The sequence below is a fragment of the Heterocephalus glaber genome, unplaced genomic scaffold, assembly GCF_053883595.1.
Source record: "Heterocephalus glaber isolate CG9 unplaced genomic scaffold, H.glaber_assembly_v1.0 deba00001729, whole genome shotgun sequence".
NCBI lineage: Eukaryota > Metazoa > Chordata > Mammalia > Rodentia > Bathyergidae > Heterocephalus > Heterocephalus glaber.
Window position 1 is genome coordinate 12892544 of NW_028258440.1, and position 23944 is coordinate 12916487.

A 23944-nucleotide genomic window follows, 5' to 3' on the forward strand; every position below is an offset into this window, starting at 1 on the left:
GATTTGGAACCAGCCAACATTGACTGAAAGCCCTGCAAACATAATACAAATTAAACCTCTCCAGTTTGGGGGATCAGGTATTGTGTCCCATCATTAAGAAAGTTGACTAATAAACGAAATTTGTACCAGGAGTAGGGCCACTGGTATAGCTATATTGACTGTATGGTTCACAAGTCTTTAGATCTGGTTTGCAGGAGAGTTTGGAAAGGCTTAGAAATGCAGGATAGAGAAGCCAATGAATGTAGTAAATAAAGCTTGCTGGACAGTTCTGGTTAGAGCCCAAATGACCAGAATAGTGATAGAAATGCAGACAGTAAAAGCTAGGCTCACAAGGTTTCAGTTGAGAATTAGGATTCTTGGGGAGTTGGACTAGAGGCCATGAATGTCACACTCCAGCAAAATATTTGTCTAGATTTTGTCCATGTCCTAAAACTTTGTGGAGAAAACTTCAAGGCAACCCAACATTTAGGCCAAGGTATGGTACTTCTGGCCGCTTTCAGTCAAATTTATAGAATTGGAGGCAAAATCAAAGCAGAAAAATTTGACGAACTTAAATTGTGGCTCAGGAGCAACCATGTATAAAGTTGAGGACAACAGAGGTGTGTCTGCTAAAGAGATCACTGACATTAAAAAGAAACCAAGCACTGTATTCAGGGGCAAGAAAAAAGATGCCCTGGAGGTATTTCAGGAATTAGCAAGACAACTCATTGCAGTCTCAAGGTATCATCCCCATGATTCTGGTTTTACCAGCATGCAGAATAAGAGTTGTTGGATCCTGGAAGTTTCCATCCATATTTCAAAGAAAGCCCTGGTAGGCCAGGCAAGAAGCTTTTAAGAAGGCAGTGTATGAAACTCTGAGAAAGAAGCCAAAGATGTAGTGGAGATTTCAGGGAGTTAGAGATGTCAGGCACATGGAATGTCTGTGAGCAGAGTCAGTTTAAGGGACATGTGAGCTGCAACCCACAAAGCCATAGTGTTGGAGCCACCCAAGCCATCTAAAGTGAACATCTTACCACCGTGTATCTTGGATGCTACATTTGGAAGTACAGAATTTAATGTCTGCCTTGCTGATTTTTGTTTGTTTGTTTGTTTTTTGGTACTGGGATTGAATTCAGGTCTTTGGGCCTGCGCAGCAGGCGGCAAAACCACTGAGCTAAATACCCGGCTCATGCCTTGCTGATTTTGAGGTTGCTGTGATTCTACTTTTTTTCAGTCTCTCTATTTCTCCCTTTTAGATAGGAATGTTTATCCTGAGCCATTGTACCTTGTGATTATGTAACTTTAAAAAAATTTTTCCTGAGCTTTATAACTAGGAATTTGCCTTCAGTTTCAGAAAAGACTTTGACTTGAGCTTTCCAGAAATATTGGAACTCTTGAGACCTTGGGGAGGGAATTAGTGCATTTCCACCTGTATGCAAGATAGTTACTTCATGTGGCAGAATTATTGTATTACTGTGTTTACTTAGAGATTAAATATATTTAAAGGAGACATGTTGTGGTGTCAAGTTGATAAAGGGTGAATTGTGATCATTAATCATAATATGTCAACTTGCCTGGATTAGTAAAGCACACTTTTGGATGTGTCACAGAGGTGTGACCTTTAGCACTATATATGATCCCTGGCTTCTTTGCTTTCTGGCACTCCTCCTTTGCTTCCTGGATCTTGGTTCTGCTAAGAACTTCCTCCATGATGTTTACACATTGGAGCCAGGTAACCACAGACTTAGTCCCCTGAATCCATGAGCAAATTTACATATCTCCTCCTTTACGTTGTTCTATTGTGTCCCAGTGATGAAAAGTTGACCAATACAACATATGAGTAGGAACATGAGGTATTCATTTGTGCCTGAATTATTTCAACTAACAAAATATCCTCCAGTTCAATCTATGTTACTGAAAATGACAGCATTCCATTATTTTTATAGATGTATAATATTCCATTGCTTATCTGTACTAGATTTTCTTCATTGATTCATCTGTCCATGAACACATAAGTTGATTCCATATCTTGCCTATTGTGAATAGTGCTACAATAAATACAGGAGTGCATACATCTTTTTGACATGCTGATTTTAATTCCTTTGGATATATATCCAGTAGAGAGATTGCTTAACCATATAGTAGTTCTATTTCTAGGTTTCTTGAGGACCTCCAATAATGTTTTCCATAATGGCTGTACTAATTCACATTACCCAAAACAGCTTATAAAAAGCTATTTTATAAAGAGCTCATATTTCTTGACACCTTTGTCAGTATTTAATGGTATTTTGTGTTTTGATAAGTCATTCCTTTTTTAATTAATTTTATTCATACATTTTAGGCATACAATATAATGACATTCATCATTGGAGATTTGTACCTTTACATAATCTCTCTTGGTTCTTACTTTTCCCCATTCCCCTGCCCTCACTTCAACCCTCCATCCCTCCCTATTTACAAAGACTGTGTTTCAATTTTTCCATTTTCTCGTATTAATTCCATTCCCTTCTTTCCTTTCCCCTACTCCTCCCACTTCCCCTTTCCCTTTTCCCCTTTTCTTCCTATATCACGTTGTCTATTATACATTTTGATCCTTATTTACACTTTCAGTTTCTCACACCAGAGAAACTATTGGGTATTTACATATGTGTGTCACATTTATTTCACTTAAGAGGATGGCCTCAGTGTGCATCCATTTTGCTATAAAAGTCTCTAATTTCTAATTCTTTATGGCTGAGAAATACTCCATTTTATAAAACAAATTTTCTTTATCCAGTCTCCAGTTGATGAGCAATTGGGCTCTTTCCAAGTTATACCTATTACAAACTCTGCCACTATGAACATGGGTGCACATATATTGCTGTGGTATGATTCTATTAGTTCTTTTGGGAAGATACCCATTAGGGGAATAGCTGGGTCAAATGGGACCTCTAATCTTACTTCCTTGAGGTATCTCTATACTGATTTCCACAGTGGTTGCACCAGTTGACACTCTCACCAGCAGTGGAGTAGGTTTCCTCTTTCCCCACAGCCCCACCAGCATTTGTTATTGGTTGATTTCATAGCAGCGATTCTTTCTGGAGTGAGGTGGAATCTCAGTGTTGTTTTCATCTGCATCTCTCGAATGACCAGTGATGTTCAACATTTTTTTCATATGTTTATTTGCTATTTCTACTTCTTTGTCTGAGAAATGTCTGTTCCTTTCAGATGCCTATTTTTGGATTGGGTCTTTAAATTTGGGAGGTCTTATTTTTTAAAAATTCTTCATATATTCTAGATAGACCTTTGTCTGAGGAACAGCTGACAAAATTTTTTTCTGACCTTCACGCTGTTGGTGGTTTCTCTTGCTGTGCAGAAGCTTTTTAATAAGAAGAGATCCCACTTACTGATTCTTTGTTCTAGTTCACATGCAACTGAGGTTTTGTTCATGAAATCTTTTCCTACACCAATATCTTCAAGAGTTCTACCTAATCTCTCTTCCAGCCAGTTTAGTGTTTCTGTTTTAATATTTAGATCTTTAATCCATTTTGATTTTAGTTTAGGGCATGGTGAGAGATATAGGTCTAGTTTTAATCTTTGGCAAGTTGAAGCCCAATTTTTCCAACACCATTTATTAAAGAGCCTGTCCTTCCTCCAGTGAGGGTGTTCGGCTCCTTTTTTGAAGATGAGGTTCCTTCTAACTCAGATGAAATGATATGTCATTGAGGTTTTGATATGTTATTCCCAGGATGAAATTTTTATTATATTATAATGTATTATAGTACAAAGGAAAATTATTGAGAAAAATATGTACAGAAAATATTTTTTAAATTCTCATGTTACATAAGGAAATAAGAATCACCTGCAGTCATAGTTTGGGCAGCATGGTTCAATAGAGGAGGAGCCACATTGGAGCTACTCAGAGAAAATCAACTGAAAACATAAGTAGTTGGAAGAAAGAGAGGGATATACATCCTGATGCCCAAATCAATCTGAAATAAGGTACTTGTAGATTAAGCAAAACTTAGGTTTCTGATTTTATAAAATGATTATCCAGCCCACACACAGCAACAACTGCCATTCCTGGGAAGCCCCCCTCCCCGCAAAAAAACAGAGAGACTGAAAATATGTGGCAAACTCAATCCACACATGATAGATCTGAAATATAAGGCCCCTTACCTCTTTTGCTTCCCTGCAAGCAGAGGACACTGAAGCCTGGCAATAAATTTCTCTGGTACACACAGGGGTGAAAACTACTGCCTTCTTGAAGGGCCGTCAGTTTTTTGCTATTTTTTTTTTCTGTTGTGCACCATAGTGTCTAACTAGAACCTCTAGCAACAACAAAGTTAGCGACTGACAGCCGTGTTGAGGATAGCTAGTGAATCAACCCAACCTCTCCTGTCCTATCACCAGAGCAAGAGAGGACTTGGACCACAGATGCAGCTGTGTCCAGTGGCCCAAGCAGCCTTGGGCAGCAGGAACAAGGAGTGGGAAATTATTACTCCCCCACCCTATGACCAGCTGTGCAACTTGAAATTAGCAGCACAGCAGCCTTGGGCTGTGGCAACAGAACAAGGAAGGCAGCAGGTGAGAGAAGCCAGTGGTGTGGAACAGAGGAGGCTGTGTAAGGCCAGGGAGGGCCAGCTGTACATGGGTCTGGGAGCAGCCTTGAGCTGTCTCTATCTGAGGGTGCCACAGCAACTGGGAGAGCAATGCAGAGACAAACAGAGTAAGGAGAAGTGGGCAGGCCATCCAGAAATCTGCTGGATAAAGACTGGCTGCACATCCAGAGGTCTAAATCAGCCCAGAACCCAACACTAATCCTACTGCAGGCTCTGCAGAGTTACCCAGCAGAGATTTGGGCTCTGAGTTGAACACTACCACAAAACTGTGGGTACCAGAGGAATTGTTTTTTATTCTTCCTCTATCTGTTTATTAGTTTGTTTCATTTTACTTTTTCTGTCAGTTTTTTTTTGGCGGGGGGGAAGAGATGTTTAGGTTTTTTTCTTTTATTATTTGTTTTGTTTGGCCTATCACGTTTCTCTCTTTCCTCAAATGTCTCTCTCGATTTTTTGATATTTTCATGTGAATGAACATTGCCACTAGTCTTTCTGGTTTACCTCAATATTATTTTGCTTTCTCCTTCATTCTTTCTTTCCTGTCCCCTTCTCCAGTTTCCCAAAGCATCCCTTATCCTTCAGCTTTGCTTCTGCTATATTTCTCTTCAGTTATCACTCTGTTTTGTCCTCTATCCCTCTTAAATCCCTCTCCCTCAGAGGATACAATCATTCTGTCAAGGGGAAATTCACTGCATACAACTTCCTGGTTTATGTTTGATGTTGTTATATAACTATAGGTCTTGCTCTTATTGATAAAGGTACCAAAATTAGCAGTTACCACAGTTTGTCAAATTCTAGGCTTTACTTGATATTATTATTGCTAATTATGCTACTTTAATCAGAATGCCATACATATTGCAATCAGTGGTTTTCCCTTGTATGACAACACTGTGATTGTCTGGAGTCATCACCTAGTCCAGCAACAAAGAACTGGGAGCAGAGCCAAACAGATAGCAGCTTCTCATCCCTAATAAATTGGGAAGGTATGATGTTGGGACAGACACAAAGATCAAGAGCCAACTACGCACAGAAGACATCTCTGAGGAACACATGTTTCCTAAGGAAGCCTTGATACTAGTGATAAAGCAACCTAACATAAGAAACTTACAAGCAACAACACAGAAAAAAATTAAAATTAAAAAAAATAGAAAATGACAAAATGCAGAAGCAAAATTAAACCCCATGCTTCCAGCCCATCGAGAAAAGATCCAAGGGACAATAAGATAGAGGAAATCATAAGCCACCCACTGGAATTTTCTGAAATGATAGCAGCAGACGTAAATAAACATATTTTTCCCTTCTTTTCTTTCCCACAACCCCCAAGATGAATGTTATCATAATGTATACCTAAAATGTATCAATAAACTTAATTTTAAAAAAGAAGTAAACAAGTAGAAGAATGAGGCTATTCTCTCACTCTCTCTCCCACGTTGTTCTTCATCTCTATCCCTTTTTGCTCCTCTTCCTGTCCTATTTTGGATTTCTTTTTTCTTTCTTTTTCTCTTCACTCTTTTTCCTTCTCTTGATTGTCATTAGTTTTATAGGAAAGTGAGTACAGTTTCTAGCTTCCCTATTACTGTTAGTTTGTTCTGCTCTTGTCTTTGTTCTTTTGTTCTGTCTATTCCTCTTGTCTTCAACAATTTCCAAAAGTTTGCATGATCTTTCTATGTCCTCTGGCAACCTTTCCCTATCCTTTTACCTATTTATCCCTCCCTCCCCAACTCCTTCTAAGTCCTCATCTGGACAGGTAAAGTTGCTATATTGAACAGTTTATTTATTCCAAACATATTTGTAGTGGTCCTCAATTTTGATTTAATTCACAAGGTTAAAGGTTATAGATTAATAGCTACCACAAATTGTCATTTTCTAAGCTGGGCTTGATGCTATTTTTGTTGCTGAATGTATCACTTGGGCTAAGGTATTGTGATTGATCTAATCAGATGTCCTTCTTGGTATACTGGAAACAATATTGTCTAAGAGTCATTAGAGACTCAAAACCTAAAGACCAGCTATATCTAGAAGATACCTCTGCGAAGCAGTCATGCCATAAGAGTTCTAAGTAAAAGCAACAAACATACTTATAACAAACAATATTGAAATAACAACCCAGGAATTAAACCAAAAACAGCACCAACAACAAAAATAGAAATGAGAAGACACCTAAGTAAGGTGCAAACCCAGACTTCCAGCTCAGCAAAGGCAAATTCTGAGCAAAACGAGGTGGAAAAATCTGATAATCAACCACCTGGACACCCTGAACTGATAGCACAGAAAGTAACAAAACAGATAAACGAGGCTCTAGGAAAATTCAAAACAGAAATAATTTCCCAGATAACTACAGAAATGGTGAGCAGAATGAAAGACATGATTAGAGACTCTAGAACAGAAATCGATAAAAAAAAATAGATGAATTCAGGACGATGATGGAAGCCATAAATGTCCACCATATGAAAGAAATGGAAATCATGAACATACAATATAGGAAAGAAATGGAATCCATGAAACAGATTCAAACAGATATCCAGGAGATTAAAACCTCCATTGAAAGTTTTTGCTGCAGAGTGAGCCAATGCAAGGATAGAATTTCAGATATAGAAGATAGGATACAAGTTAGTGACAATCCAACAGCTCCTAGATGACACAAACAAGAATAACATAAGACTGATAGGAGTGCACAAAAAAGAAGGGGACAGTACAAATTGCATAAACAAACTGTTCACAGAATTAATTACAGACAAAAAAATCTACACCTAGGAATATAATAGTCAATATCCTGGAAACTCAAAAGAAGAACAAAATACTACAAACAGAGAAAAGAAACAAATCACATACAAAGGAAAGCTCATCAGAATCACAGCAGACTTTTCAACAAAAACCCTCAAGTCAAGGAGGCCTGGAATGAGGTACTTCAAGGCCAAAAGGAAAACAACCTACAACCTAGATTGATGTATCGTGCAAAACTATCTTTCAAAATTGATGGTGACATAGGATATTTACATGGCAAAGAACACCAGAGAAACTTTATTAATACCAAACCAGCACTCCAAACAATTCTAAACAATATCTTAAAAAAAGACAATGAAGGTCACAACTCCATGAGGCCCAACAGAACAAAGCCATCAGGCAAGGAAAAAAAATTAAAGGGAGAAGGAGAAAAAAAATAAAGAAGCCAACAAAAGGAAAATAACATGTTAAGGATAAGTCAATACATATCAGTTATAATCATCAGTGTTAATGGGCTCAATTCACCAATCAAAAGAAATAGACTGGCAGAGTGGATTTAAAAAGCAAAATCCAACAATATGCTTTATACAAGAAACACATTTAATTTAAAAAGAAATTCATACACTGAAAGTAAGAGCATGGAAAACAATGTTCTATGGAAAAGAGCAGGGGTATCTATCTTATTTGAAGACAAAGTAAATTCCAAACCAAAACTAATTAAGAGAGATAAAGAAGGTTACTACATCCTTTTGAAGGGAGCAATCCAAGAGGAATAGATCACAATCACAAATATATATGCACCAAATATGAATGACCCCAACTATACAAAACAAATATTAGTGGATGTGAAAAACCAAATAAGCACTATTACAATTGTAGTGGGGGACTTCAGTACACCACAGTCACAAATAGATGGATCATCTAGAAAAAAAAATCAACAATGAAATACAAGAAGTGAACCAAGTTTCTGAATAAATGGACTTAATAGATGTATCCAGAGTGTTCCACCCCACAAAATCAGATTATACATTCTTTTGGGCTGCACATGGGTCATTCTCCAAAATAGACCACATACTAGCTTATAAGACATATTTAAGTAAATGTAAAAGAATTAAAGTTACCCCCTGTATATTATCAGACCATAGTGCAATAAAATTGGAGATCAATAGCATAAGAAACTGGAAAACCCCCACAAACATATGGAAATTGAATAACACTCTCCTGAACAACCAATGGGTCACAGAAGAAATTAAAGAAGTAATTAGACAGTTTCTACAAGTAAATGATAATGCCAGTACAACATACAGGAATATATGGGACACAATGAAAGCAGTTATACGAGGGAAATTCATAGGAGTAAATGCCCATATTAGGAAAACAGAGAGAACTCAGATAAGTAAGCTAATGCAGAACCTCAAACTCCTAGAAAAAGAAGAGCATGATAAATCCAAATCTCGTAAAAGAGAGGAAATTATAAAGATCAGAGCAGAAATCAATGCAATGGAGATTAAAAGAATGATACAAAAAAAATCAATGAATCTAAGAGTTGTTTTTTCAAAAGAATAAATAAAATAAATAAACTCTTAGAAAACCTTATCCAAAAACAGAAAGAAAAGGCTCAAATCCATACAATTAGAAACAAAAAAGGTGAAGTCACAACAGATCAAGCAGAAATCAGAGGATCATCAATACCTACTTCGAGAACCTGCACTCTATCCAAATGGAAAACACAGAAGAAATGGACAAATTCCTAGATACATATGAATTGTCAAAGTTAAATGAAGAAGATATAGAAATTCTAAACACCCCAATTACAATGAGTGAAATTGAAAATGTAAGTAAAAATTTGCCAACAAAGAAAAGCCCAGGTCCTGACGGCTTCACTGCCAAATTCTACAAGATATCTAGACAAGAACTATGGCCACTACTCTTTAAACTGTTAAATGAATTGAAAGGGAAGCAATACTTCCAAATTCATTCCTGGAAGCAAGTGCTACTTTGATTCCAGAAGCAGGGAAAGACCCAACCAAAGAAGAGAACTACAGGCCAATCTCCCTAATGAACATAGATGCAAAAGTCCTCAAGAAGATACTGGCAAACAGAATACAGAGGGTTATCAAGAAGTTCATACACCAAGCCTGCTGGAGACAGGCAGATCTGTGGACGCCATAGCAACGTCGTGAGTCACGCGGAACGCGCGGAATCAGCCTGCTGCAGACAGGCAGGTCTAAGGACACCATAGCAACATCGAGAGTCCTGTCAAATGCGCCGAATCAGCCCGTGCCCTGGCAGCAATCCACTGGACAACCCCCCCACCCGCTCCTCTGTACAGTCACCTGGTTCCACATTGCAAAGACACAGAGGACACCGGACCACCAGACCACTGTACTGGGTAAGTTAGAGTCATCTTCACCTCCCATCAGGACCGGGACTATCTTCAGGGGAAGGGCAGCTGGAACCTGCAATACAACTCTGCAGAGTTCAACCCTACAGGAGGACAGAGAACTCAACTTGGGACATGCAGCCAGAAATCTGCCTGAATCTCATGGGTCTGTGACTAGCATGCTAAGACTCATTGACTTATATCTGCACACTGCAACCCACGTTGTCTATTGTGACAGCAGACACATACCCTGAAAGAGGCCTTTCGACTTCATGGTTATTTTTTATTCCCAAAATTAGTTTTATTATTTTGTTTTTTTCTCTTTTCTTTTCTTTTGCTCCTCTTATCTTTAATTTTTTTTCCTTACTCTTTGCAAATATTTGTTTTCTCTCCTTTTTTTCTTTTCTTTTCTTCTTTCTTTCTCTTTCCTTTCTCTCTCTTTCTTACACTCACTCTCTTGCTCGCCCACATTGTTCATCTTCCCTTTTTGTCCCTGTTTTGGTCCTCAGTTGGAGTTCTTCTTTATTTTCCTATTATTCTCTTTTTCCTTCTCACCTGTGTTCTCTGACCACACTACTAACCTTCCCCTATCCTTCTTCCCATCTATCCCTCCCTCCCCAACCCCTTCTAACTCCCCATCCCAAAGGGTAAAGTTGTTATATTGAACAGTTTATTCACTATATGTTGGGTTGATCCTCGATCTTGATTTAAGTCACACAGCTAAAGGTGATAGAATAATAACTACCAAAAATTGTCATTCTTTAAGAGGTATTTGATGCTATGGTGTTGCTGATTGTATGACTTGGGCTAAGGTGTCATGATTGATCTAAACAGTTTTCCTTCCTGGTATAACAAAAATGAGATAGCTTCAGAGTCATTATATACTCAAAACCTAAAGACCAGCTATTTCTGGAAGATACCTCTGAGAAGCAATCATTCCATGAAGGTTTTAACTAGATCAACAAAGATACTTACAATAAATAACTTCATAATATCAACCCAGTAACTAAACCAAGGACAGTACCAAAAACAAAAATGAGAAGGCGTTTAAGCAAGTCACAAACCCAGACTTCCACCCCACAAAAGGCAATTACTGGGGGAAATGAGGTGCAAAAATGTGATAATCAACCACCTGGACACCCTGAACTGATAGCACAGGAAGTAACAAAACAGATGAATGAGGCTCTAGAAAAATTCAAAGCAGAAATAATCTCCCAGATATCCGCAGAGATGGTTAGCAGAGTGAAAGACATGATTAGAGGCTCTAGGACAGAAACAGATTAAAAAAAAAGATGAGCTCAGAAACATGCTGGAAGCCATGAATGCCCAGCATAAGAAAGAAATGGAAACCATGATCGCCCAACATAAGAAAGAAATGGAATCCATGAAACAGATTCAAACAGATATTCAGGAGATCAAAAACTCCACTGAAAGGAACCACAGCAGAATAAGGGAATCTGAAGATAGAATATCAGATATAGAAGACAGGATCATGGTTAGAGACCATGAAAATTGAAATTTCTTAAAAATAGTAAGGGACCATGAGAAATCAATCCAACAACTGCTAGACGATGCAAAGAAGAATAATATAAGACTGGTAGGAGTCCATGAAAAAACAGGAGAAAGCACAATTGACATAAAAAAAACCTGTTCACAGAAGTAATAGTGGAAAACTTCCCAGACAGAGGTTGACAATTGGACATACAGATAAGTGAGGCATATAGAACTCCAACTAGCCATGATCAAAAAAATCTACATCTAGAGGTATAAGAGTCAAGAACCCAGAAACCCAACAGAAAAACAAAATCCTACAAGCAGTTAGAGAAAAGAAACAAATCACTGACAAAGGAAAGCCCATCAGAATCACAGCAGACTTCTCAACACAAACCCTCAAATCAAGGAGAGCCTGGAGTCAAGTATTTCAAGCCTTAAAAGAAAATAACTTCCAACCTAGACTGTTGTATCCTGCAAAATTATCTTTCAAAATTGATGGGGAAATTAGATACTTCCACGACAAAGAACACCTGAGAAATTTCATGAACACAAAACCAGCACTACAAGCAATTCTAAACAATATCCTAGAAAAAAAACAACGAAGGTCACAACTCCATGAGGCCCAACAGAGGGAAGCCACCAGGCAAGGTAAGACCCTAAAGGGAAAGGGGGCAAAATAAGAAATAAAAGAGCCAACAAAAGTAAAACATCATGACAAGGATAAATCAATATCTATCAATTATAACCATCAATGTTAATGACCTCAATTCACCAATCAAAACAAATAGACTGGCAGAATGGATTAAAAAGGAAAATGCAACAATATGCTGTATAAAAGAAACACACCTAACTCAAAAAGAAGCAGACTGAAAGTAAAAGGATGGAAAACAGTTCTCCACTCCACAGGATCCCAGAAGAAAGCAGGGGTAGCAATCTTATTTTCAGACAAAGTAGATTTCAAACCAAAATTAATTAAGAGAGACAAAGATGGTCACTATATCCTTGTGAAGGGAACAATCCAAGAAGAAGAGATGACAATTCTAAAAATATATGCACCAAATACAAATGCCCCCATCTATACAAAACAGGTATTAATAGACATGAAAAACCAAATAAACACTAACGCAATTGTAGTGGGGGACCTTAATACCCCACTATCACAAATAGACAGATCATCTAGACAAAAAGTTAACAAGGAAACTCTAGGACTGAACCAAACTATTGAACAAATGGACTTAATAGATGTTTACAGAGTGTTCCACCCCACAAAATTGGAATACACATTCTTTTCTTCTGCACATGGGTCATTCTCCAGAATAGACCACATGCTAGCTCATAGGACATATCTAAGAAAATGTAAAAGAATTGAAGTTACCCCTGTATATTATCAGACCATAAGGAAAAAAATTGGAGATCAATAACATAAGAAACCGCAAAACCCCAACAAACACATAGAAACTGAATAACACCCTCTTGAACAACCAATGGGTCACAGAAGTAATTAAAGAAGAAACTAAACAGTTTCTAAAAGTAAATGAAAATGCCAGTACAACATACAGGAGTCTATGGGACACAATGAAAGCAGTTCTACATGGGAAATTTATAACAGTGAATGCCCATATTAAGAAAACAGAGAAAACTCAGATAAATAACCTAATGCAGAACATCAAGCTCCTAGAAAAAGAAGAGCATAATGAATCCAAAGCTCATACAAGAGAGGAAACTATAAAGATAAGAGCAGAAATCAATGCAATGGAGACTAAGAGAACAATACAAAAAAATCAATGAATCAAAGAGTTGGTTTTTTGAAAGAATAAATAAAATCTATAAACTTTTATCCAACCTTATTGAAAAAAGGAAAGAAAAGGCACAAATACATGCAATTAAGAATGAAAAAGGTGAAGTCACAAGAGATCCAACAGAAATCCAGAGGATCATCAATACCTACTTTGAGAACCTCTACTCCAATAAAATGGAAAACACAGAAGAAATGGGCAGCTTCCTAGACACATACGAACTGCCAAAGTTAAATGAAGATATAGAAATTCTAAACACCCCAATTACAATGAGTGAAATTGAAAATGTAATAAAATGTTTACCAACGAAGAAAAGCCCAGGTCCAGATGGCTTCATTGCTTAATTTTACAAGACATTTAAGGAAGAACAAATGCCATTACTCTTTAAACTCATCAAGGAAATTGAAAGGGAAGCAATACTTCCAAATTCATTCCTGGAAGCAAGTGTTACTTTGATTCCAAAACCTGGGAAAGACCCAACCCAAAAAGAGAACTACGGGCCAATCTCCCTAATGAACACAGATGCAAAAATCCTCAACAAGATACTGGCAAACAGAATACAGAGAGTCATCAAAAAGATCATACACCCTGACCAAGTTGGATTTATCCCGGGCATGCAAGGATGGTTCAAAATTCATGAATAAATAAATGTAATACACCATATTAACAGAGTCAAGGACAAAAACCATGTAATCATCTCAATAGATGCAGAAAGATCATTCGACAAAATCCAGCACTCATTCATGATAAAAAACCCTACAGAAAATTGGAATAGAAGGTCTTTATCTTAACCTGATTAAGGCTATATATGAAAAACCAACAGCCAACATCATACTAAATGGTCAAAAACTGAAAACTTTCATGCTAAAATCAGGAACAAGACAAGGATGCCCACTATCACCACTCCTTTTCAATATAGTTCTGGAAACATTAGCCACAGCAATTAGAAAAGAGAAACAAATAAAAGGAATAAAGATAGGAAAAGAAGAAGTTAAACTGTCACTATTTGCTGATGATATGATACTTTACATTGAAAACCCAAAAAACTCCATCAAAAGACTTCTAGACTTAATCGATAGATTCAGTAGAGTAGCGGGACACAAGGTCAACACTTAAAAAACAATAGCCTTCTTGTACACAAATAACAGACTCACTGAGAGAGAAATTAGAGAAACAATTCCTTTTACAATAGCATCCAAAAAAGTGAAACGTCTAGGAATCAATCTAACAAAGGAAACAAAAGACCTCTACACTGAAAACTACAGCACTCTGAAAACAGAGATAGAAGAGGATACAAGAAAATGGAAAGACATCCCTTGTTCCTGGGTAAGAAGAACCAATATAGTGAAAATGGCCATAATTCCAAAACTGCTATATAGATTTAATGCAATGCCAATTGAAATTCCAACAATATACTTCACAGAACTAGAGAAAACAATCCAAAAATTCATTTGGAACAAGAAGAGACCTAGAATAGCTAAAGCAATTTTAAGCAACAGAGACATGGCTGGGGGTATCACAATCCCCAATTTGAAACTATACTACAAAGCTACTGTGATAAAATCAGCATGGTACTGGCAAAGGAACAGACCTGAGAATCAGTGGAATAGATTAGAAGATGCAGAAACAACTCTAGACACGCTCAGCCACCTCATCTTTGACAAAGGAACCAACCACCGTCGTTGGAGGAAAGATAGCCTATTTAATAAATGGTGTTGGAAAAACTGGATTTCAAGCTGCCAAAGGTTGAAACTAGACCCATACCTATCACCATGCACTAAACTAAGATCAAAGTGGATTAAAGATATAAATATTGAGACAGAAACACTAAACTTGCTGGAAGAAAAGTTAGGTAGAACTCTTGAAGACATTGACATAGGAAAAGACTTCATGAACAAAATCTCAGCAGCACGGGAACTAGCAGAAAGAATCAACAACTGGGATTTCATCTTATTAAAAAGCTTCTGTACTGGAAAAGAAACCACCAACAGAGATAAGACACAACATACAATATGGGAAAAAATTTTTAGCGGCTATACCTTAGACAAAGGACTACTATCTAGAATATATAAAGAATTGAAAAAAAATCAGACCCCCCAAATTCAAAGACCCAATTCAAAATTAGGCATCTGAAATGAACAGACATTTCTCAGACAAGGAAGTAAAAGCAGCAAACAAATATATGAAAAACTGTTCAACATCACTGGTCATTCGAGAGAGGCAGATGAAAACAACACTGAGATTCCACCTCACCCCAGAAAGAATGACTGCTATCAAGAAATCAACCGATAACAAATTCTGGTGGGGTTGTGGGGAGAAAGGAACCCTTCTCCATTGCTGGTGGGAGTGCAGACTGGTGCAACCACTGTAGAAGTCAGTATGGAGATACCTCAAAGAACTAGGACTAGAGGTCCCATTTGACCCAGCTATTACCCTGCTGGGTATCTTCCCTAAAGAATTAAAAGAATTATACCACAGCGATATATGTGGACCCATGTTCATAGTGGCACAGTTTGTAATAGCTAAAGCTTGGAAGCAACCCAAGTGCCCATTAACTGCAAATTGGATAAAGAAAATGTGTTTTATTTTTATAAATGCAGTACTACTCAGCCATAAAGAATGAAAAACTAGAGTAATTTATAGCTAAATGGATGCATATCGAGGCCATCCTCTTAAGTGAAATAAATAGGACACACATGTGTAAATACTGAATAGTTTCACTAGTGTGAGAAACTGATGGTGTAAACAAGAGTTAAAATGATTAAAATGAATAATTGATAATTTGAAATAGGAAAAAAGGTCCAAAGATGAAGGAGTGAAGGGAGGGGAAGGGAAAAGTAAAAGAGAGAAAGGAAAAACTATGAGAAAAGAAAAAAAAATGGAAATGAAATCTATGTATATAGGGAAGAGCGGAGGGGGTGAAGGGTGCACAGGTAACGGGGGAAAAAAATAAGAACCAAGATATATCATGTACAGGTACATACACCCAATGATAAATGTAAATGAATTGTGTACCTAAAATGTACCAATAAAAAAACTAAAAAAAAAAACAAAAAAACTGGATCATAGACCATGACCAAGTTGGATTTATCCTAGGGATGCAAGGATGGTTCAACATACATAAATCAATAAGTGTAATAGACTATATTAATAGAGCCAAGGACAATAACCATATGATCATCTCAATAGATGCAGAAAAAGCATTCGACAAAATCCAATACCCATTCAAGATAAAAACACCTGCAGAAAATTGGGATAGAGGGTCTTTATCTCAACCTGATAAAGACTATCCATGAAAAACCAAAAGCCAACATCATACTAAATGGTCAAAAGCTGAAAACTTTCATGCTAACATCAGGAACAAGACAAGGATGTCCACTATCACCACTACTGTTCAATATAGTTCTGGAAACATTAGGCACATCATTTAAACAAAAGAAAGAAATAAAAGGAATAAAGATAGGAAAGGAAGTATTTAAACTGTCATTATTTGCTGATGATATGATACTTTACATAGAAGACCCAAAAAACTCCACCAAAAGACTTTTATACTTAATTGAAAGATTCAGTAGAGTAGCTAGATACAAGGTCAACATGCAAAAATCAATAGCCTTCCTGTACACAAAAACGGACTCACTGAGAGGGAAATTAGGGAAACAATTCCTTTCAAAATAGCATCAAATAAATGAAATATCTAGGAATCAATCTAACCAAGGAAGCAAAAGACCTCTCCATTGAAAACTACAGCACTCTGAAAAAAGGGATCAAAGAGTATACAAGAAAATGGAAAGACATGCCTTCTTCCTGAATAGGAAGAACAAATACAGTGAAAATTGCCATACTTCCAAAGCTGCTATACAGATTCAATGCAATCCCGATTGAAACCCCAACAGTATATTTCACAGAACGAGAGAAAATAATCCAAAATTTCATTTAAATCCAAAAGAAGCCTAGAATAGCAAAGATAATTCTAGGCAACAGAGACATGACCGGGTGTATCACAGTCCCCAACTTGAAACTATATTACAAAGCCACTGTGATAAAAATAGCATGGTACTGGCAAAGAAACAGACCTTTGGATCAGTGTAATAGATTAGAAGATGCAGGAACAACTCCAGACATACTCAGCCACCTTATCTTTGATAAAGGAGCCAACCATCCTTACTGAAGTAAAGATGGCCTCTTTAATAAATGATGTTGGAAAAACTGGATTTCAACCTGCCAAAGATTAAAACAAGACACCTATCTTTCACCATGCACTAAACTAAAATCAAAGTGGATTAAAGATCTAAATATTAAAACAGAAACACTGAACTTGCTGGAAGATATGAAGGTAGAAATCTTGAAGACTTTGGCATAGGAAATACTTTAGAAACAAAACTTCAGTAGCATGGGAACTAGCACAAAGAATCAACAACTGGGATCTCATCTTATTAAAAAGCTTCTGCACTGCAAAAGAAACCAACAGAGTGAAAATACAACCCAAAATGTGGGAAAAAACTTTATCAGCTGTTCCTCAGGAAAAGGACTACTATCTAGAATATATAAAGAACTTTAAAAAATCAGACCCGCCAAATAAAAGGACTCAATTTAAAAATGGACATCTGAAATAAACAAGCATTTCTTAGAGAAAGAAGTGAAAGCAGCAAATAAAGATATGAAAAAATGTTCAACATCACTGGTCATTCGAGAGATGCAGGTGCTCCATTGTTGGTAGAAGTGCAGACTGGTGCAAGGACTGTGGAAATCAGTATGGAGATACCTCAAAGAACTATGATTAGAGGTCCCATTTGACCCAGATATTCCTCTGCTAGGTATCTTCCGTAAAGAATTAAAATAATCATACCACAGTGTTATATGTGCACCTATGTTCATAGCAGCACAGTTTGTAATAGCTAAAACTTGGAAACAGCGAAATTCCCCATCAACTGCAGACTGGATAAAGAAGATGTGTTTTTTCTGTAAAATGGAGTACTACTCAGCCATAAAGAATGAGAAACTAGAGACTTCATAGCTAAATGGGTGCACATTGAGGCGATACTCTTAAGTGAAATAAATAGGACACATATGAGTGAATACTGAATAGTATGTCTGTTGTGAGAAACTGAAAATGTTAATAAAGATCAAAATGTATAATTTATATTGTGAAATAGGAAGAAAAGTTCTAAAGGAGTAGGGGAAGTTGGAGGGGTAGGAGAAAGAAAAGAAGGGAAAGGAAAAAATATAAGAAAAGGACAAAAACAGAAACAAAGTCTCTGTAAATAGGGAGGTGTGGAGGGGTGGTTGAAGGAAGGGCAGGGGAATGGGAAAAAGATAAGAACCAAGATATATCATGTAAAGGTACAAGTTCCCAATGATGAATGTAACTATTGTATACCTAAAATGTACCAATAAACTTTATGAAGAAAAAAATAGTACTGAGATTCCATCTCACTCCAGAAAGAATGGCTATTATCAAGAAAATAACCAATAACAAATTCTGCAGGGGCTGTGGGGGAAAAGAAACCTTTCTTTTCTTTTTGTGGGAGTGTAAACTGGTGTAACCACAGCAGAAATCAGTGTAGGTTCCTCAGAAAAGTAGGGAGAGAAGTTCCATTACACCCAGCTACCTTCTTTCTCAATGTCTTTCTGAAAGAATTGAAAGAATGATACCACAGTGATAAATGCACACCCATGTTTATAGTGGCACAGCTTGTAATAGCTAAATTTTGGAAACAACACAAATGCCCATCAATTGATGAATGGATAAAGAAGATTTTTTGTTTTATAATGGAGTACTACACAGCCATAAGGATAAACTCAAGACATTTATAGTTAAGTGGATGCACCTTGATATCGCACTAATAAGTGAAATAAATTGGACACACACATGTAAATATCACATTGTTTCTCTGATGTGAGAAACTGAAAATGTAAATGAGGACCATAATGTATAATAGATATTGTGAAATAGAAATGCAATATTCAAATGGTTAGGGGAACAAGGGAGTGGGGAGAGGGAAAGGAAGGGAAAAGGAAGAAATGAGAAAAGAAAGATAAAATGCAAACAAAGCAGAGATTCCACCTCACCACAGAAAGAAGAGCTGTTATGAAATCAACCAATGACAAATGCTGGCAGGGCTGTGGGGAGAAAGGAACACTTCTCCACTCTTGGTGGGAGTGTAGACTGGTGTAACCACTGTGGAAATCAATATAGAGATGCCTCAAAGAACTAGGATTAGATTTCCTATTTGACCCAGCTATTCCCCTGCTGGGTATCTTCCCAAAAGAATTAAAAGAATCGTCCCACAGCGATATATGCTCACCCATGTTTATACGGGCAGATTTTGTGATAGCTAAAACTTGGAAAGAGCCCAATTGCCCATCAACTGGAGACTGAAGAAGATGTGTGGGTTTATATAAAATAAATAAATAAATACATAAATAAATAAATAATAAATAAATGGAGTACTACTCAGCCATAAAGAAAGAGGGCCGGGGATTTAGCTCAGTGGTTTTGCCATCCGCTATGAAGGCGCAAGGACCCGAGTTTGATCCCTGATACCAAAAAAAGAAAGAGAAACTAGAGACATTTATAGCTAAGTGGATGTACATTGAGGCCATACTCTTAAGTAAAATAAGTAGGAAACACATGTGTAAATACTGAATAGTTTCTCTGGTGTGAAAAACTAAAAGTGTAAATAAGGCTCAAAATGTATAATTAATATTGTGGAATAGGAAGAAAAAGTCTAAAGGAGTAGGGGAAGTGGGAAGAGTAGGGGAAAGGAAAGAAGGGAAAAGAAAAATATAAGAAAGGGAAAAAAAGGGAAACAAAGTCTTTGTAAATAGGGAGGGGTTGAAGGGCGGGCAGAGGAATGGGGAAAAGGGAAGAATCAAGATATATTATGTAAAGGTACAAATTTCCAATGATGAATGTCATTATATTGTCGATCTAAAATGTACCAATAAAATAAAATTATTTTTATTTTAAAAATAAGGAGGTGAAGAAGTGGTGAAGTGAAGCAAGGGGACTGGAAAAAAATATGAATCAAGATATATCATGTACAGGTACAAATTGCATAGGATTAATGTGATGTATTATATATACATATATCCAATAAACTTAATTAACAATAAAAAAGAATTGCCTGTAATTCTGAATCCCAGGGAAACATTGAACATATTTAATGGAATTTCCTTTTTTCTCTCTCTCTGCTTAATTTTAGATGTAATATTATTGCCATATATATTTATATGCACATATACTCTCAGATTAGGTTTTTTGAGGGGTACATATATCTTTAGATATTTTGGGGAGCAGAGGAATAGAAGAGCAAGCTTTCTGCCTGAATTATTATTTCTTTGGGATTTGTCCTCTGACTCTCATGGACCGTTCCGTGAATTCTTTGGGGAATGCGCATGTTTTTTCTCCCCTTTCTAGCAGTTATTATCTTGTGACCCTTCCAAACTGACATCCTAGAAAGGAGTTCAAGCAGCTCTTTTCTCAAGTTCTCTGGTGATGACCCCAAACTATAATGAGTGTTGATCAAATATACAGTGCTTTTAAAATTGATCAATTAGTCCTGATCTTTCTCTCTTCTCCTGTTCTTACTGAATATATGTTGGTCACATTTACACATTGTCTCATGAGCATTTTTTCATCTAGCTGTGTGGAGAAGGTGGCCTGCTTTTTCTTTTCCTCGTGTTATCCTGTTTTCTTTTCTCTTCATTGTGCTTCTCTTTTTAACTTCTTTCTTTCCTTCTTCACCATCAATTTCCCCTATTTCATCTGGGCTTGTTAACCCTCCATCAGATATCTATAAATTGTAGATCAATGGCCATCTCTGTCTCTCTTCATATAAATAATTAATCCGTAGCATGAGCTGTCAGTTGAAACTGCCTTTGCTGCCAGAGAGGGTGAGGAGTTCTTCATCCTGTATTTGGAGGTAGATATGGGGGAGGAAGAATGTCAGGGGTGATCTTCCACTTCAGGTTTTAGTCTGCTATTCAACATTTTTATATTCTGGGAAGCAACAAAATTAAAAACAGAAAAACTACATCTCTCACAGGGGTCATTTCGTTCCTCCCAAAACCATTGATTGGATCTTCATAGGGGATTAATTGCTCTCTTACTATCATAATAGTGACGTTAATAAACAGTGACCATTTCCCCTCTCTCTATTCAGACTGCTTTGTGAAACCGCTCTATGAACTTGACACTAAATGAAATCATTGAGCTAGCTACCTTTTTTCTTACTATCTCTTAATGTTTCCTTTGTTCATTAATCTTTAAAAACATATTTTAATATTAGCTTATTATTTCATCATTTGTGTGCATCATAATATATTTAGTTGTCTCTTTACATTTTAATATTAAGGATGTGTCTATATTGAGGTTTCATAAAATTTATAAAAATCATATAATATATCAAATTTTGTGCCCATGTTTGTAATTTCCCTAGAGTGATATCTTTCAGAGTGGAATTCCCATTGAAATATGTAAGTTGAAAAACAATTGTAGCCGCCTCTGAACTCGGTGGAGTCGCCTGGACAGCCTCCGCTGCGCCCCAGCACGCAGAAGACCCCGCCCCGCGCCAGCCTCCAAGGAGCCCCGAACCCTGCGCTGCCTCCACACGGACCAAGGCGGCTACCTGCTGACGCGTGACTCGCACCTCACCAAGGCCTTGGCTTTTACTCTGGAAGAAAGACAGAAATTGAACATTCATGGATTGTTACCACCTAGCTTCATCAGTCAGAACCTTCAGGTCCTTAGGGTACTTAAAAATTTTAAACGTCTGAATTCTGACTTTGACAGGTATCTTCTCTTAATGGATCTTCAAAATAGAAATGAAAAGCTCTTTTATAAAGTACTAATGTCTGATGTTGAAAAATTCATGCCTATTGTTTACACTCCTATTGTGGGTCTCGCTTGCCAACAACATAGTTTAGTGTTTCGGAAGCCAAGAGGTCTTTTTATTAGAATCCATGATCGAGGGCATATTGCTTCAAATCTAAATGCATGGCCAAAATGTTGTTAAGGCTATTGTGGTGACTGATGGACAGCATATTCTTGGCTTGGGAGACCTTGGTTGTAATGGAATGGGCATCCCTGTGGGTAAATTGGCATTATATACTGCTTGTGGAGGGGTGAATCCTCAGCATTGTCTGCCTGTGACTCTGCATGCAGGTACAGAAAATGAGGAGTTACTTAATGACCCATTGTACATTGGACTACGGCAGAGAAGAGTGAGGGGTCCAGAATATGATGACTTTTTGGATGAATTCATGGAGGCACTTTCTTCAAAGTATGGCATGGATTGCCTTATTCAGTCTGAAGATTTTGCCAGTGTAAATGCATTTCATCTTCTCAACAAGTCTCGAAAAAAGTATTGCACATTTAATGATGATATTCAAGGAACAGCATCTGTTGCAGTTGCAGGTCTCCTTGCAGCTCTTTGAATAACCAAGAACAAACTATCTGATCAAACAATATTATGCCAAGGAGCTGGAGAGGCTGCCTTAGGGATTGCACACCTGATTTTTATGGCCATGGAGAAGGAAGGTCTGACAAAAGAGAAAGCAATCAAAAAATATGGTTGGTTGATTTAAAAGGATTAATAGTAAAGGGAAGTGCATCCTTAACACAAGAGAAAGAGAAGTTTGCCCATGAACCCAAAGAAATGAAGAACCTAGAAGCCATTGTTCAAGAAATGAAACCAACTGCTCCCATAGGAGTTGCTGCAATTTGTGGTGCATTCACAGAGCAAATTCTCAAAGATATGGTTGCCTTCAACGAATGACCTATTCTTTTTGCTTTGAGTAATTCAACCAGTAAAGCAGAATGTTCTGCGGAGCAGTGCTATAAAATAACTCAGGGAAGTGCAGTTTTTGCCAGTGGCAGTCCTTTTGATCCAGTTACTCTTGCAAATGGACAGACCCTATATCCTGGCCAAGGGAACAATTCCTATGTGTTCCCTGGAGTTGCGGCATGTGGACTGAGGAACATCACAGATAAGATCTTTCTCACTACTGCTGAGGTTATATCTCAGCAAGTATCAGGTAAACACCTGGAAGACGGCCAACTCTATCCTCCTTTGAATATTATTAGAGATATTTCACTGAAAATTGCAGTAAAGATTGTGAATGATGCATACCAAGAAAAAACAGCCGCAGTTTATCCTGAACCACAAAACAAAGAAGCATTTGTCTCCTCTCAGATGGATAGCACAGAATATGACCAGATTCTCCCTGATTGTTACTCTTCCCCTGAGAAGGCCCAGAATATACAGACCAAAGTTGACAGATGGCATAAGAGCTGAAATTTTAAACTTCCATAGTGAGATCTTGAAGAGTTTCATAATTTGTAAATGTTGGAATCTTTTACAATGATTCATAATATGCTTAGACTAAGATAATTTTAACAATCTAAAAATTTATGGAAAATTAATACAAATTAGGATAAATTTTACACTAGATAATTTTGCTTCATTTACCTTTTGGTTACCTTTTGGTTTCTATCTTAGTTATTCTGCCCAAATGCTCTTTAAATGCTGTTGTACCTACTACTGAAAAATTAATCTTTTTATATAAGAAATTAATGGGAAGAATGAAATTATTAATAAATTAATATGATCAACATTAAAACTCAAAAAAACAATTATAACTTTAAATTATGAAAGCAGCACAAATTAAGCACAAAAATAGAGAAGTGTGTAAAATAAAAATTATGTTACTTCTGTCATCTTACTCCTTAGAGATCATCGTTTTTATCAGCTTAAAGTCTAGTATTGACAATTTAATGCTCTTTTAAATATTATCAGTTGTGATTCATAAAACTTAGCTCTTTAAAATTCCTCCAGCAATTGATGTGCTACAATCCCTACATGCTCATCAATCTATGTATTCTAGTTTATTAATATTGTTCAGCAGTTGATGAACAATTTTGAGAGTGCTTTTGTACTACTGAGGCTCAAACCTGGGGCTGCTTCATC

The 23944-nt window shown here is 37.0% G+C and overlaps 1 pseudogene; it reads left to right on the plus strand.

Moving 5' to 3' along the window:
* Positions 1-574: 574 nt before the first annotated feature.
* Positions 575-23328, plus strand: LOC101720726 (NADP-dependent malic enzyme-like; annotated as a pseudogene).
* Positions 23329-23944: the final 616 nt, after the last annotated feature.